This window comes from Chiloscyllium plagiosum, chromosome 19 (assembly GCF_004010195.1).
Source record: "Chiloscyllium plagiosum isolate BGI_BamShark_2017 chromosome 19, ASM401019v2, whole genome shotgun sequence".
NCBI classification, from domain to species: Eukaryota; Metazoa; Chordata; class Chondrichthyes; order Orectolobiformes; family Hemiscylliidae; genus Chiloscyllium; species Chiloscyllium plagiosum.
Window position 1 is genome coordinate 43,229,431 of NC_057728.1, and position 12,425 is coordinate 43,241,855.

The window sequence follows — 12,425 nt, forward strand, 5'->3', positions numbered from 1 at the left end:
CCCCCCCACCTTACTAGTTTAAATCCTCCCAAGCAGTTTTAGCAAATTTCCCTGCCAGTATATTAGTCCCCTTCTAATTTAGGTGCAATCCGTCCTTCTTGTACAGGTCACTTCTACCCCAAAAGAGATTCCAATGATCCAAAAATGTGAATCCTTCTCCCACACACCCGCTCCTCAGCCATGCATTCATCTGCTCGATCCTCCTATTCCGGCCCTCACTAGCTCGTAGCACTGGGAGTAATCCAGATATTACTACCCTTGAGGACCTCCTTTTTAAATTTCTACCTAACTCTCTGTAATCTCCCTTCAGAGTCTCAACCTCTTCCCTTCTAATGTGGACAATGACCTCCTGCTGGCCCCTCTCCGCCATGAGAACATTCTGCACCCTCTGAGACATCCTTGATCCTGGCACCAGGAAAACAACACACCATTCTACTTTTTCGCTGCTGGCCACAGAAATGTCTGTCTGTACCTCTGACTACAGAATCCCCTAACACAATTGATCTCTTGGAAGCCGATGTACCCCTCGCTGCATTAGAGTCAGTCTCAATACCAGAAACTTGGCTGTTTGTGCTACGTTCCTCTGAGAATCCATCACATTTTCCAAAACAGCATACCTGTTTGAAATGGGTATATCCACAAAAGACTCCTGCTCCAGCTGCCTACCTCTTACCCTTCTTGCAGTTAACCCATCTATGTGACTGTATCTGAGACTTCCCCCCTTTCTATAACTGTCATCCATCACATACTGTTGCTGTTGCAAATTCTTCATCGCTTCTATCTGTCTCTCCAACCGATCCACTCGATTTGATAAGATTCGCATCCAACAGCATTTATGGCAGATATAATCCACAGTAACCCTTAAACTCTCTTTAAACTCCCACATCTGACAAGAAGTACATATCACTGCAAAGGCCATTTTTGCTCTTTCACAATCTACAGACCCAGAAAATAACACCGTCTAATTCCTCTACAAACACTGTCCCAGGTTAAACTAATAGCTATGACTTATATTTTAAGTTTAATCTAGAGACTTATCTTCAAAAACATAATCAAGAAAGAATCCACTGCACCCACTACTGCAGCCTTTCTCTTGGACAGACTTCAAACAACAATTAACTTATCTGAATCTGTGCTGTGAAGTTCGCCCAACAGTTCCTCCAAGATTAGTTGTGAATTTCACTGTTTGTTATTGTCTGCGAATTTACTGATAAACCCTCCCCCTTCCCCCAACATTCAAATCTAGATCATTTATATAAACTACAAACAGCAAGGGCCCTAACACTGAACCCTGTGGGATCCCAGTGGGTACAGACTCCCAGTCAGAAAGACACCCCTCAACCATTATCCTCTGTTTCTTGCCACTTAGCCAATTGTGGATCCAATTGCCAAATTTTCTTGATCCCACAGACCCTTACCTTTGTTATCAGGACATTTTCAAAAGCCTTGCTGATGTCCAATTAGACTGCATCAAAACCGTTGCGCTCCTCTAGACACCTGGTCACCTCTTCAAAAAATTCAGTTCAATTAAGTTTATGGCATAACTGTGGCCTCTGTCTAAAAGATAGACTTCTTGACTGTTCTCAGTATTAAAATGGGATATGGTTTTTTTTCAAAAGATTTCTAATCTCCTTTCTGTAGGTAAGTACTACAAACAGACTTTGTGATACAATACAGCTAAAGTTGCCAGTTCACTTGTTAGTAACTGGACACAAATGTGCAGTCCTACTATGCATTAGTTTTTAAAATATACTTGGACATCAAACATTTGAGAACAAGTTGATTTGAATGGTTGTGTTGCTTATATAATTGCACTCACATATCATTTGTAGCAAAATCTTTACAATAAGTTTTATAACTGATTACTTTGTATTGCCGAAGAAAAGAAGCTTTTTATCTTGCACCCGTAGGACAGCTGCAAAGGCAATTAACAGTCAATCATCATTAACTGCTACATTATCCATGAGTGTCTCTACCAATCAAAGCCCATTTGCCAAAAATTAGAATGATCATCTTACAGTATAAAAGTATTGGTTGTCCTCTTTGTTGGTATTCTTGTAAATTATCCTGAGTCTGAGATAAAAAGTATTGACAAAATGCGTCTTTTCAGTAATATTCAGGTTCTGTACGATTAAACAACAATTATGTTGTGTTCTTCATAAAAACAAAATAAAATTTTTAAAAATCTTTTGAGAAATATTTAATTTTTTTTTCCCTAAAGTTACAATTAAAAACGTCTGAGCCAACAGCTGAGCTTGCCAACAGTCTGTTAAGGTAGTCATACTTACCACAATGAAACAACCAAGACGGGATGGAAGATCCACAATTATTTCCATTCTCAATTATGGGGGAACAAAGCACATCAATACAAAAGGGAAGACTGATGCATTTGCCTCCCTGTTCAGCGACAGGTGCTAAGTGGATGATCCATCTTGACTTCCCCCTGAGGTCCCCAACATTGCAGTTGCCAGTCTTCATTCAATTTTATTCTCTCCACGTGTTAACAAGAAATGGCTGAAGACACGAAAACTGAAGAGGTGATGGACCCTAACAACACAATAGCACTGAAGAGTTCAGCTCCAGAACTAGCCATGCCGCTAGCCAAGCTATTCTGTCAATGTGGGAAATTGCCAAGGTATCTCATCTGTACGAAAAACAGTGCCAATTAACCCAGTTAATTATCATTCTATCAGCCGTCTATTGACCATCAGTAAACTGTTGGAAGGAGTGTGACGATACTGCTTCTTTGTCAAATTTATTTTGTCCTTGGGCTTTTTTGTGAGCAGTCGTAAATGCAGAGGTTCCGATGTGTCTGGTTTGTGTGTTTCAGGGCCAATTTCATTAGGGATAACAGATACTGCCTTGGACAAAAGGCTTTCAAGTTTAAATAAAAAGTTGTTCAATGAAAGAGGAGTGGCCAGTTCTCCAAGCTCAGCTCATCTCTGGTTTGTTTTGGTTATAGCAGTCTGGTTATTTTGAGCTGGTGGTTAATTTTTAGCTGGGAACCCAGAGGTTCTTTATTTGGACTCAAAGAAGTAGCTCCATGCTGATCCTCTGTCTCTGACATTTCTCCTGGAAGAACCAGTGTTTGATTTTACATTTTTTTGCCAAAGGTGTTAATGGGGATGTTGTAAGTATTGGGAACAGCATCATTAAGTTGCGATAGAGTCAATTGGATTTTCAGATAAGTTATATTATTCTATTGTCCGTTCTCTTTTGTTTGTGTCTAAATAAATTGTCTTGTTTAAAACTGAGCGGTTGGGCCAGCTGCATTACTCCTGGTACATACACATCTCACCTGCTTGAAAAGTTAGTGTCTGGGCTATCTTCTTGAAATCTTTTGAGGGGGTCTGGCATGGTCCATAACAGGAGTTATCAATAAGGCTATCAAATGACACATGCAAAAGAAGTATCTGCTGACTGATGCTCCTTGGGTTTTGCCAAGGCAGCTCAGTTCTTGACCTTATTATTTCCTTGTCCCAAATATGGGCAAAAGAGCTGATCTACAGAGGTAGGATGAGAGTGACTGCCTTGATATGAGGGGAGCTTCAACCCCAGGTATTTCATTCAGGACCCTAGCAAAAATGGGATCAACGGTAATCAAGCTGAGAACTCATTTTGATTAACAAATTTGTTCACAGATTGCTGGCATCACTACACCCATTGGATTGCAGTCAAATCTAACACAAAGGCAGATTGTGAAATTGTTGAAAGCTAATAATCTCAGTCATTGCAGGAATTCCTCACGATAGTGTCCTTGGCCAAACTTTATCTCATGTTACAGGCCCATCTTCAGCTGCTTCATCAATGATCTTCATCCATCAACAAGTTAGAAGTGAGAATGATAATTGCATAGCATTTAGTACAATTTGCAATTTCTGATGCTGAAGCAGATATGCAGTAAGACCTGACATTGCTCAACCTTGGGCTGAAAAGCATCATGTATCATACTTGTTCCGCAGAAGTGCCAGATAATGATCATTTTCAACCAAGGAGAATCTCATCATTTCTCTTTGACATTCAATGGCATTGCCATGCTGAATCCTCCACTATAAACTTAATTGGTTTTACCACTGTCTAGAAACTGAACAGTTAGTGAGATCCATCAACTGGAAAAGCTTCCACTATCTTAATCCCCATCTAGATTAGATTACTTACAGTGTGGAAACAGGCCTTTCGGCCCAATAAGTCTACATCCACCCTCCAAAGAGCAACCCACCCAGACCTATTCCCCTACATTTACCCCTTCACTTAACACAATGGGCAATTTAGCATGGCCAATTCACCTAACCTGCAGATTTTTGGACTGTGGGAGGAAACTGGAGCACCCGGAGGAAACTCATGCAGATACGGGGAGAATCTAGTTTGTGACCACACCAAAGGATTCCTCTGTATGTGCACTTCCACATCAGACAGCTACCATTTCGTCCTCTGGACACTTCTATGACTCCTTAATCTTGTACTGGTCAGGCTGCTTCAGAAAGAACTACAGAAAAAAGTTACAGCATGCAAGTAGGCCATACTGCCCATTGTGTCTGCATTAGGTGGATAAACTAGCTGCCTACACCATTTCCACTTGTCAGTACCTGGTCTGTAGCCTTGCAGGTTACAGACTTCAGATGCAGATCCAGATACCTTTTGCATGAGTTGAGGTTTTCTGCCTCAATCACCAAACTGAGCAGTGAATTTCAAACAGTCACCACTCTCAGGCGAAAAGTTTGTACATCATGTCTATTCTAATTGTCTACCAATCATGTGCCCCCTGACAAGTGACCTTCCTGCTAGAGGAAACATGTCTTCCCTGTCCATTTTATTCAAGCCAATTAGTTTGTACAATTTGATTAAGTCACTCCTGACCTCATCTACTCCAAGAGGTGTGAGGGAGGAACAGAGGACTGCTGGGAAGGTGAGTATAACAGTTTAAAATACTTACCTCAGGATCGGGACCTCCATTTGCTGAGAGGTGCAAAGGAAGAGCGGAGGACTGCTGGGAAGGTGAGTAAAAAACAAAATTATTTGAACAGAGCGGCGAGGAGAGAGCGCAGAGAGAAATGAGGGCTGACGGGAAGTTTTTAAGTGGGTGAGATCTAAAGCCGAGACCCTACACTGTAGGGCCTTCCTCCCAACCACCTCCTCTAACCTTACTAAGAATCTGTAAACTTGGTAAGTTTTCAGGTTCTCATTTTTTCTTTTCTCCCTTTGTTTAATCCCGTGCTGGCTTTCAAAGTAGCAGGATATGGATGTTAGGGCAGTTGCATGTTCCTCCTGCAGAATGTAGCAAATGAGAGACACTTCACATGTCTCTGATGATCACATCTACAGGAAGTGCACTCAACTCCAGCTCCTTGAAAACAGAGTTACAGAGCTGGAGCTGGAGCTGGATGAACTACGGAGAATACGCGAAGCTGAGGGGCAAATTGAGAGGATGTACAGGGAAGTGGTCACTCCTCAGACACAGGATAAGGACAGCTGGGTTACAGTCAGGGAGAAGAAAGGGAACCGACGGACAAAGCAGGGATCCCCTGTGGCTGTTCCCCTCAGCAATAAGTAGACTGTTTTGAATACTGTTGGCAGGGACAGCCTACCACGGGAAAGCCATAGTTGTCAGGTCTCTGGCACTGAGCCTGGCACTGTCTCAGAAGGGAAGGAGGGAGAATAGAAAGCACTCGTTGTAGGGGACTCAATAGTTAGACAGATTGACAGGAGATTTTGTGGTCAGGAATGGGACTCCTGGAAGGTACGTTGCCTCCCTGGTGCCAGGATCCAGGATGTCGCCAATCGGGTTTACAAGATTCTGAAGGGGGAAGGTGAGCAGCCAGAAATTGTGGTAGATATTGGCACCAATGATATAGCCAGGAAAGGGATTGTGAATCTGAAAAGTGACTACAGAGAGCTAGGTTGGAAGCTGAAGAGCAGGATGAGTAGAGTATGATCTCGGGTTTGCTACTGGTGCCATGAGATAGTGAGGTGAAGAACAGTCAGCGAATGCAGCTTTAACACGTGGCTGCGAGGCTGGTGCAGAAGGGAGGGCTTCAGATACCTAGACCATTGGGATGCCTTCTGGGGAAGGTGGGACCCATACATGAAGGGTGGGTTGCACCTGAACTGGAGGGGCACAAATGTCCTGGGTGGGAGATTTGCTCATGTGGTTGCTTGTTTTTCCAGATTTAAAACATTTAGGGAGGGTGGAAAAAGAGGAGGGGGTGTAGCATCGCTAATCAGAGAGTGCATCACAGCTACAGAAATGAAGGTTAAGGACGGTTTGTCAACTGAGTCAGGATGGGTAGAAGTGTGGGAGGGTTTAAACGAGTTTGGCAGAGGGGGGTGGGAATCAGAGCTGCATATCTGAGAGGGAGATGGAGCAGTGACAGGATGTAGTGAATCTATCAGGAAGGTTTATCACACGATGAAACAAAGGAATTAGTTAAAGTGTGTCTGCTTTAACGCAAGGAGTGTCAGAAATAAGAATGGCGAACCTAGAGCATGGATCAGCACTTGGGGCTATGATGTTGTGGCCCTAACGGAGACGTGGGTTTCACAGGGGCAGGAATGGGTGCTTGATGTTCCAGGGTTTAGAACATTTAAAAAGAACAGGGAAGGTGGAAAAAGAGGAGGCAGTGTAGCATTGCTCATCACAGAGTGCATCACAGCTACAGAAACGAATGTTGTTGCAGAAGTTTTGTCCACTGAGTCAGTATGGGTGGAAGTTAGGAACAGCAAGGGAGCAGCCATCTCATTGGGGGTTTTCTACAGACCCCCCAATAGCAGTAGAGAGACTGAAGAACTCATAGGTGGGCAGATTTTGGAAAAATGCAGATGTAGCAGGGTTGTTGTTATGGGTGATTTCAACTTTCCCAATATCGATTGGAACCTCCTTAGTGCAGATGGTTTGGATGGAGCCATTTTTGTCAGGTGCGTTCAGGAGGGTTTCCTTACTCAGTATGTAGACAAACCGAAGAGGGGAGAGGCCATTTTGGACCTAGTGCTTGGCAATGAGGTGTCAGATCTCGTGGTGGGAGAACACTTTGGCGACAGTGACCAAAACTGCCTCACATTTATGATAGCCAGGGAGAGGGAAAGGAGCAGGTACCATGGAAAGATTTTTAATTGGGGAAAAGGGAATTATGATGCTATCAGACAGGGGTTGGGAAGTACAGATTGGGAGCAATTCTTCCACAGATAGGGCACATCAGACATGTGGAGACTGTTTAAAGAGCAGCTGTTGCGAGTGATGCACGCATTTATTCCTCTGAGACAGGTAAGAAGGGGTAAGATTAAGGAACCTTGGATGATGAGGACAGAGGAGCTTCTCGTCAAAAGGAAGGCGGCAGCTTACGTAAGGTGGAGGAAACAAGGATCCAGCACAGCTTTAGAGGACTACAGGCTTGCTAGAAAGGAGCTCAGAAATTTACTGAGGAGATCCAGGAGCAGGCTTGGCAATAAGGATTAGGGAGAACCCAAAGGCATTTTACTCACACGTGAGGAATAAAAGAATGATCAGGGAGAAGGTCAGGCAATCAGGGATAGCATAGGGAACTTGTGCGTGGAGTCTGAGCAGATAGGGGAAGCCCTAAATGAGTTAGTCCGTTCACTAAGGAAGAGGACTTTGTTGTGAATGAGAACTTTGAGGAGCTGGGATACAGGCTTGAACAGATCAAGATTGATGAAATTGATATGCTGGAAATTTTGGCAAACATTAAGATTGAAAAGTTCCCAGGGCCAGACCAGATTTATCCTAGGCTGCTCTGGGAATTGAGAAAGGAGGTTGCCAGGCTGCTGGCGCAGATCTTTGCCTCCTCACTCTACACGAGAGTTGAACCGGAGGATTGGAAAGAGGTGAACGGTGTTCCTCTTTTCAAGAAGGATAATAGGGAAATCCCCGGCAATTACAGACCAGTCAGTCTTACGTCTGTGGTCAGCAAGATTTTGGAAAGAATTCTGAGGGATAGGATTTATGACTATTTGGAAAAGCATAGCATGATTAAAGGCAGTCAGCATGGCTTTGTGAGGGGCAAGTCATGCCTCACAAATCTTATTGAGTTCTTTGAGGTGAAGAGACAGGTCGACGAAGGTCGAACAGTGGATTTGTGTATGGACTTCAGCAAGGCATTTGATAAGGTTCCCTATGGTAGGCCCATTCATAAAGTCAGGAAGTATGGCATACAGGGAGATTTGGCAGTCTGGATTCAGAATTGGTTGGCTGACAGAAGGCAGAGAGTGGTTGTAGATGGAAAGTATTCTGCCTGGAGATCAGTGTTGAGTGGGGTCCTACAGGGCTCTGTTCTTGGGCCTCTGCTCTTTGTAGTTTTTATAAATGATTTGTATGAGGAGGTTGAGGGGTGGTTTAGTAGATGACACAAAGGTTGGAGGTGTCATTGATAGTATCGAGGGCTATGGCAGGCTACAGCGCGACATAGACAGGATGCAGAGCTGGGCTTAAAAATGGCAGATGGACTTCAACCTGGATAAATGCGAAGTGATGCATTTTGGAAGGTCGAACTTGAATGCTGAATATAGGATTAAAGACAGGATTCTTGGTAGTGTGGAGGAACAGGGGGATCTTGGTGTTCAAGTGCATAGATCCCTCAAAGTTGCTACCCATTTGGATCAGGTTGTTAAGAAAGCATATTGTGTTTTGGCTTTCATGAACAGGGGGATTGAGTTTAAGAGCTACAATGTTATGCTATGGCCCTACAAGTCCCTGGTGAGACCACACTTGGATTACTGTGTCCAGTTCTGGTCACCCTACTATAGCAAAAATACAGAGGCTTTGGAGAGGGTGCAAAGGAGGTTTACCAGGATGCTGCCTTATGAAGAGATTGTCTAAGCTTGGACTTTTCTCTCTGGAGAGAAGGAGGAAGAGAGGTGACCTGATTGAGGCATACAAGATAATGAGAGGCATGGATAGAGTCAATAGCTAGAGACATTTCCCCAGGGCAGGATTGACTGGCATGCCGGTTTTAAGATATTAGAAGAAAGGTATAAAGGGAATGTCATAGGAAGGTTCTTTACACAGAGTTGTGAATGCATGGAAAGCGTTGCCAGTGGTGGTGGTGGTGGAAGCAGAATCATTAGGGATATTTAAGCGACTGATGGACATGCACATGGATAGCAGTGAATTGAGGGGTGTGTAGATTAAGTTATTTTATTTTACATTAGGATTAATGCTCAGCACAACACCGTGGGCCAAAGGGCCTGTTCTGCGCTGTACTTTTCTATGTTCTATGAAGGCAATCTAGTCCATTCAATGTTTCCTTCTACCTGCAATTTTAAAGTCCTGCAACATTTTTGTAAATCTCCACTGTACTCTCTTGAGCAATTATGTCTTTCCTGTAAGGGGATGACCATAACTGTGTACAAACTCCAGCTGTGGCCTAACCAGTATCTTATGTTACTCCAACATTATATCCCTGCTCTTGTTTTAATATCTCACACAATGAAGGAAAGCATCCCGTATGCTTTCTTTACCACTTTAGCTACTGTCTTTCTACCTTCAGCAACCTGTGGATATGCACTCCAACATCTCATTTCCTCGAACCCTCCCAAAGCTTTCCGCATTAATTGTTTATTCCCTTGCTTTGTCTGCCTTCTCCAAATTCATAACCATGTACTTCTCTGGACTGAAGAAATTCATTTGCCACTTTTCTGCCCATCCAACAAAACCGTTATTTGGAATACAGTCAATATTTACAATTAACAGCTAACCTCTTCACTATTAACTACCCAGCCAATTTTTGTGGGACTTGCAAATTTTCTAATCAAACCTTGTCTTTGAGAGTTTTAATTACTAATATATATAAAACAAGCATCAAGGGATACAACACTGAGCCCTGTGGAAACCCACTGGAAGCCACTTTCTATTTGCATTCTTTTCATACTTTCTATTGCCATCAATCATTATCCTTATTTCTTCTCACTGAGTCAATTTGTAATTAATTCACTGGATTCTCCAGTATCTTATCAGTTTTAATTTTTCTTAGTAGTCTATCATATGGAACAAGCAAACAAAACATGTTCAGAAACCCAAGCCACTCTCCCCTACATCAAAGACATCTCAGAAATGACTGCCAGACTAGTGAGATCCCTTGGCATCATGGTAGCCCACAAACCCACCAACACACTAAACCAGCAGCTAATGAACTTGAAAGACCCTATGCAGATAACAAGCAAAACTAATGTCATTTACAAAATACCTTGCAAGAACTGTAACAAACACTACTTTGGACAAACAGGCAGAAAACTAGCCACCAGGATGCGTGAACATCAACTAGCCAAAAAAATGACAGGACCCACTCTCACTAGTATTCTTACATTCGGATGAGGAAGATCACCACTTCGACTAGAACAACACATCCATCCTAGGACAAGCCAAACAGAGACATTCACAAGAATTCCTAGAAACCTTGTTTTGGTTTGTTGTTCAGAAATCGGTGGACTGTGTTCATTGGGTACCCGTAATTTTTGAATACACTGTATAGGTGATCTTCCTCTGCTCTGAGTAGTTCCTCTGTGCTGCAGTGTGGTGGTTCATTGAAATAATGTTCTAATGCAGCTTCATTTGTGGGTGTTGGGATGATTGCTTCTATAGTTCACTATTTGGTCTGTATGTGTTGTTTTCCTGTAGATGCTGGTTTGAAGTTCCCCATTGGCTGTTTGTTCTACTGCGAAATTTAGGAATGGCAGTTTGTTCTTGTTTTCCTCCTCTTTAGTAAATTTTATGCCAATAAGGGTATTACTTTGACAGAGCGGCGAGGAGAGAAGGTGAGGTGAAGCGAGGGCTGCCAGGAAGTTCAGGGCTTAATTTATATTTGGGCAGTGATTAAACCCAAGATACTACACGTGTAGTATCTCCCTCCTGACCCTTCCTCTAACCGGGAGAAAGAGACTCTAAGGTAAGGCTTTTATTTCTTTATCTTTCTTTTTCATATATTTAAGTGCATGATTTGGTATCAATTCATATAAAGCTAAACTTACAATGGCAGGGGACCTGTGGCATGTGCCTCTTGCTTGATGTGGGAGCTTAGGAACGTGTCTGATGTTCCTGACTCTTACACTTGCAAGTAGTGTGTCCAGCTGTAGCTCTTGTTTAACTGCATGACGGCTCTGGAGCTGCGGATGGACTCACTGTGGAGCATCCACGATGCTAAGGAAGTCGTGGATAGCACGTTTAGCGAACTGGTCACACCGCAGGTTAGAATTGCTGAAGGAAACGGTGAATGGGTGACCAAAAGACAGAAAAAAAAGTAGGAAGGCAGTGCAGGTGTCCCTTGCAGCCAACGCCCTCCAAAACAGGTATACTGTTTTGGATACTGTTGGGGGAGGTGACTTACCAGGGGAGGGCAGTAGTTGTCAAGATCATGACACTGTGGTGGGCACTAATCTTCAGAAGGGCTAGAAAAAGACTCGTAGGGCCATTGTCATAGGGGATTCTATTGTGAGGGGAGTACATAGGACGTCTGTGGCCGAAAATGGGACTCCCGGAATGGTATGTTGTCTCCCAGGTGCTCAGGTCAGGATGTCACCGATCGGCTGTTGTCTTGGTGCGTATAGACACCAACAATATAAGTAGAAAACGAGATGAGGCCCTTAAAGAAGAAATAAGGGAGCTAGGAGAGAAGTTAAAGAGGAGGACCTTAAAGTAAGTGATCTCGGGATTACTACCAGCGCCACGTGCTGGCCAGTGTAGAAATGAAAAAATAGGCAGGATGGACACGTGGCTTGAGAGATGGTGTAGGAGGGAGGGGTTCAGATTTGTTGGACATTGGGACCAGTTCTGGGGAAGGTGGGACTATTACAAAATGGACGGTCTACATCTGAACCAGACCAGAACCAATGACCTTGGGGGGGTTTGCTACTGCTGTTGGGAAGGTTTTTAAGTAATGTGGCAGGGGACTGGAAACCAGAAGAGAAAACAAGTAAGCAGTGGGGTGGAGATTGGAGACTGTAAGAATCATGAAGACAGCATTAATAAGGGGAAGAGTAGGCAGGGAGCAGATGAGTGCAAAAGAACTGGTGGCCTGAAAAGCATCTACTTTAATGCAAGGAGTATAGTGTGTAAGGTAGATGAACTTACGGCTTGGATTGGTGCCTGGGAGTATGACGTTATTGCAATTACAGAGACTTGGTTGAAGGAAGGGCATGATGATTGGCAACTAAAATATTCTAGTATATAGATGCTTCAGACAGGACAGAGAGAGGGAAGTAAAGGGGGGTGAGGGGGGGAGTTGCATTGCTGGTCAGGGATGATATCATGACTGTGCTAAAGGAGGACACTATGGAGGTCTTGGGGAGTGAGGCATTATGGGTGGAGCTGAGAAATAAGAAGGGTGCAGTTACATTGTTGGGGCTGTATTACAGGCCTCCCAACAGTGAACGTGAGGTAGAAGAACAATTAGGTAAACAGATTATGGAAAGATGTAGAGGCA

At 43.5% G+C, this 12,425-nt stretch overlaps 1 protein-coding gene across 6 annotated transcripts in view; it reads right to left on the minus strand.

Moving 5' to 3' along the window:
- The window catches only part of ppfia2 (PTPRF interacting protein alpha 2), a 540,387-nt gene that overhangs the window by 19,774 nt on the left and 508,188 nt on the right, over positions 1 to 12,425 (minus strand). The gene's annotated exons all lie outside the window — the stretch shown is intronic.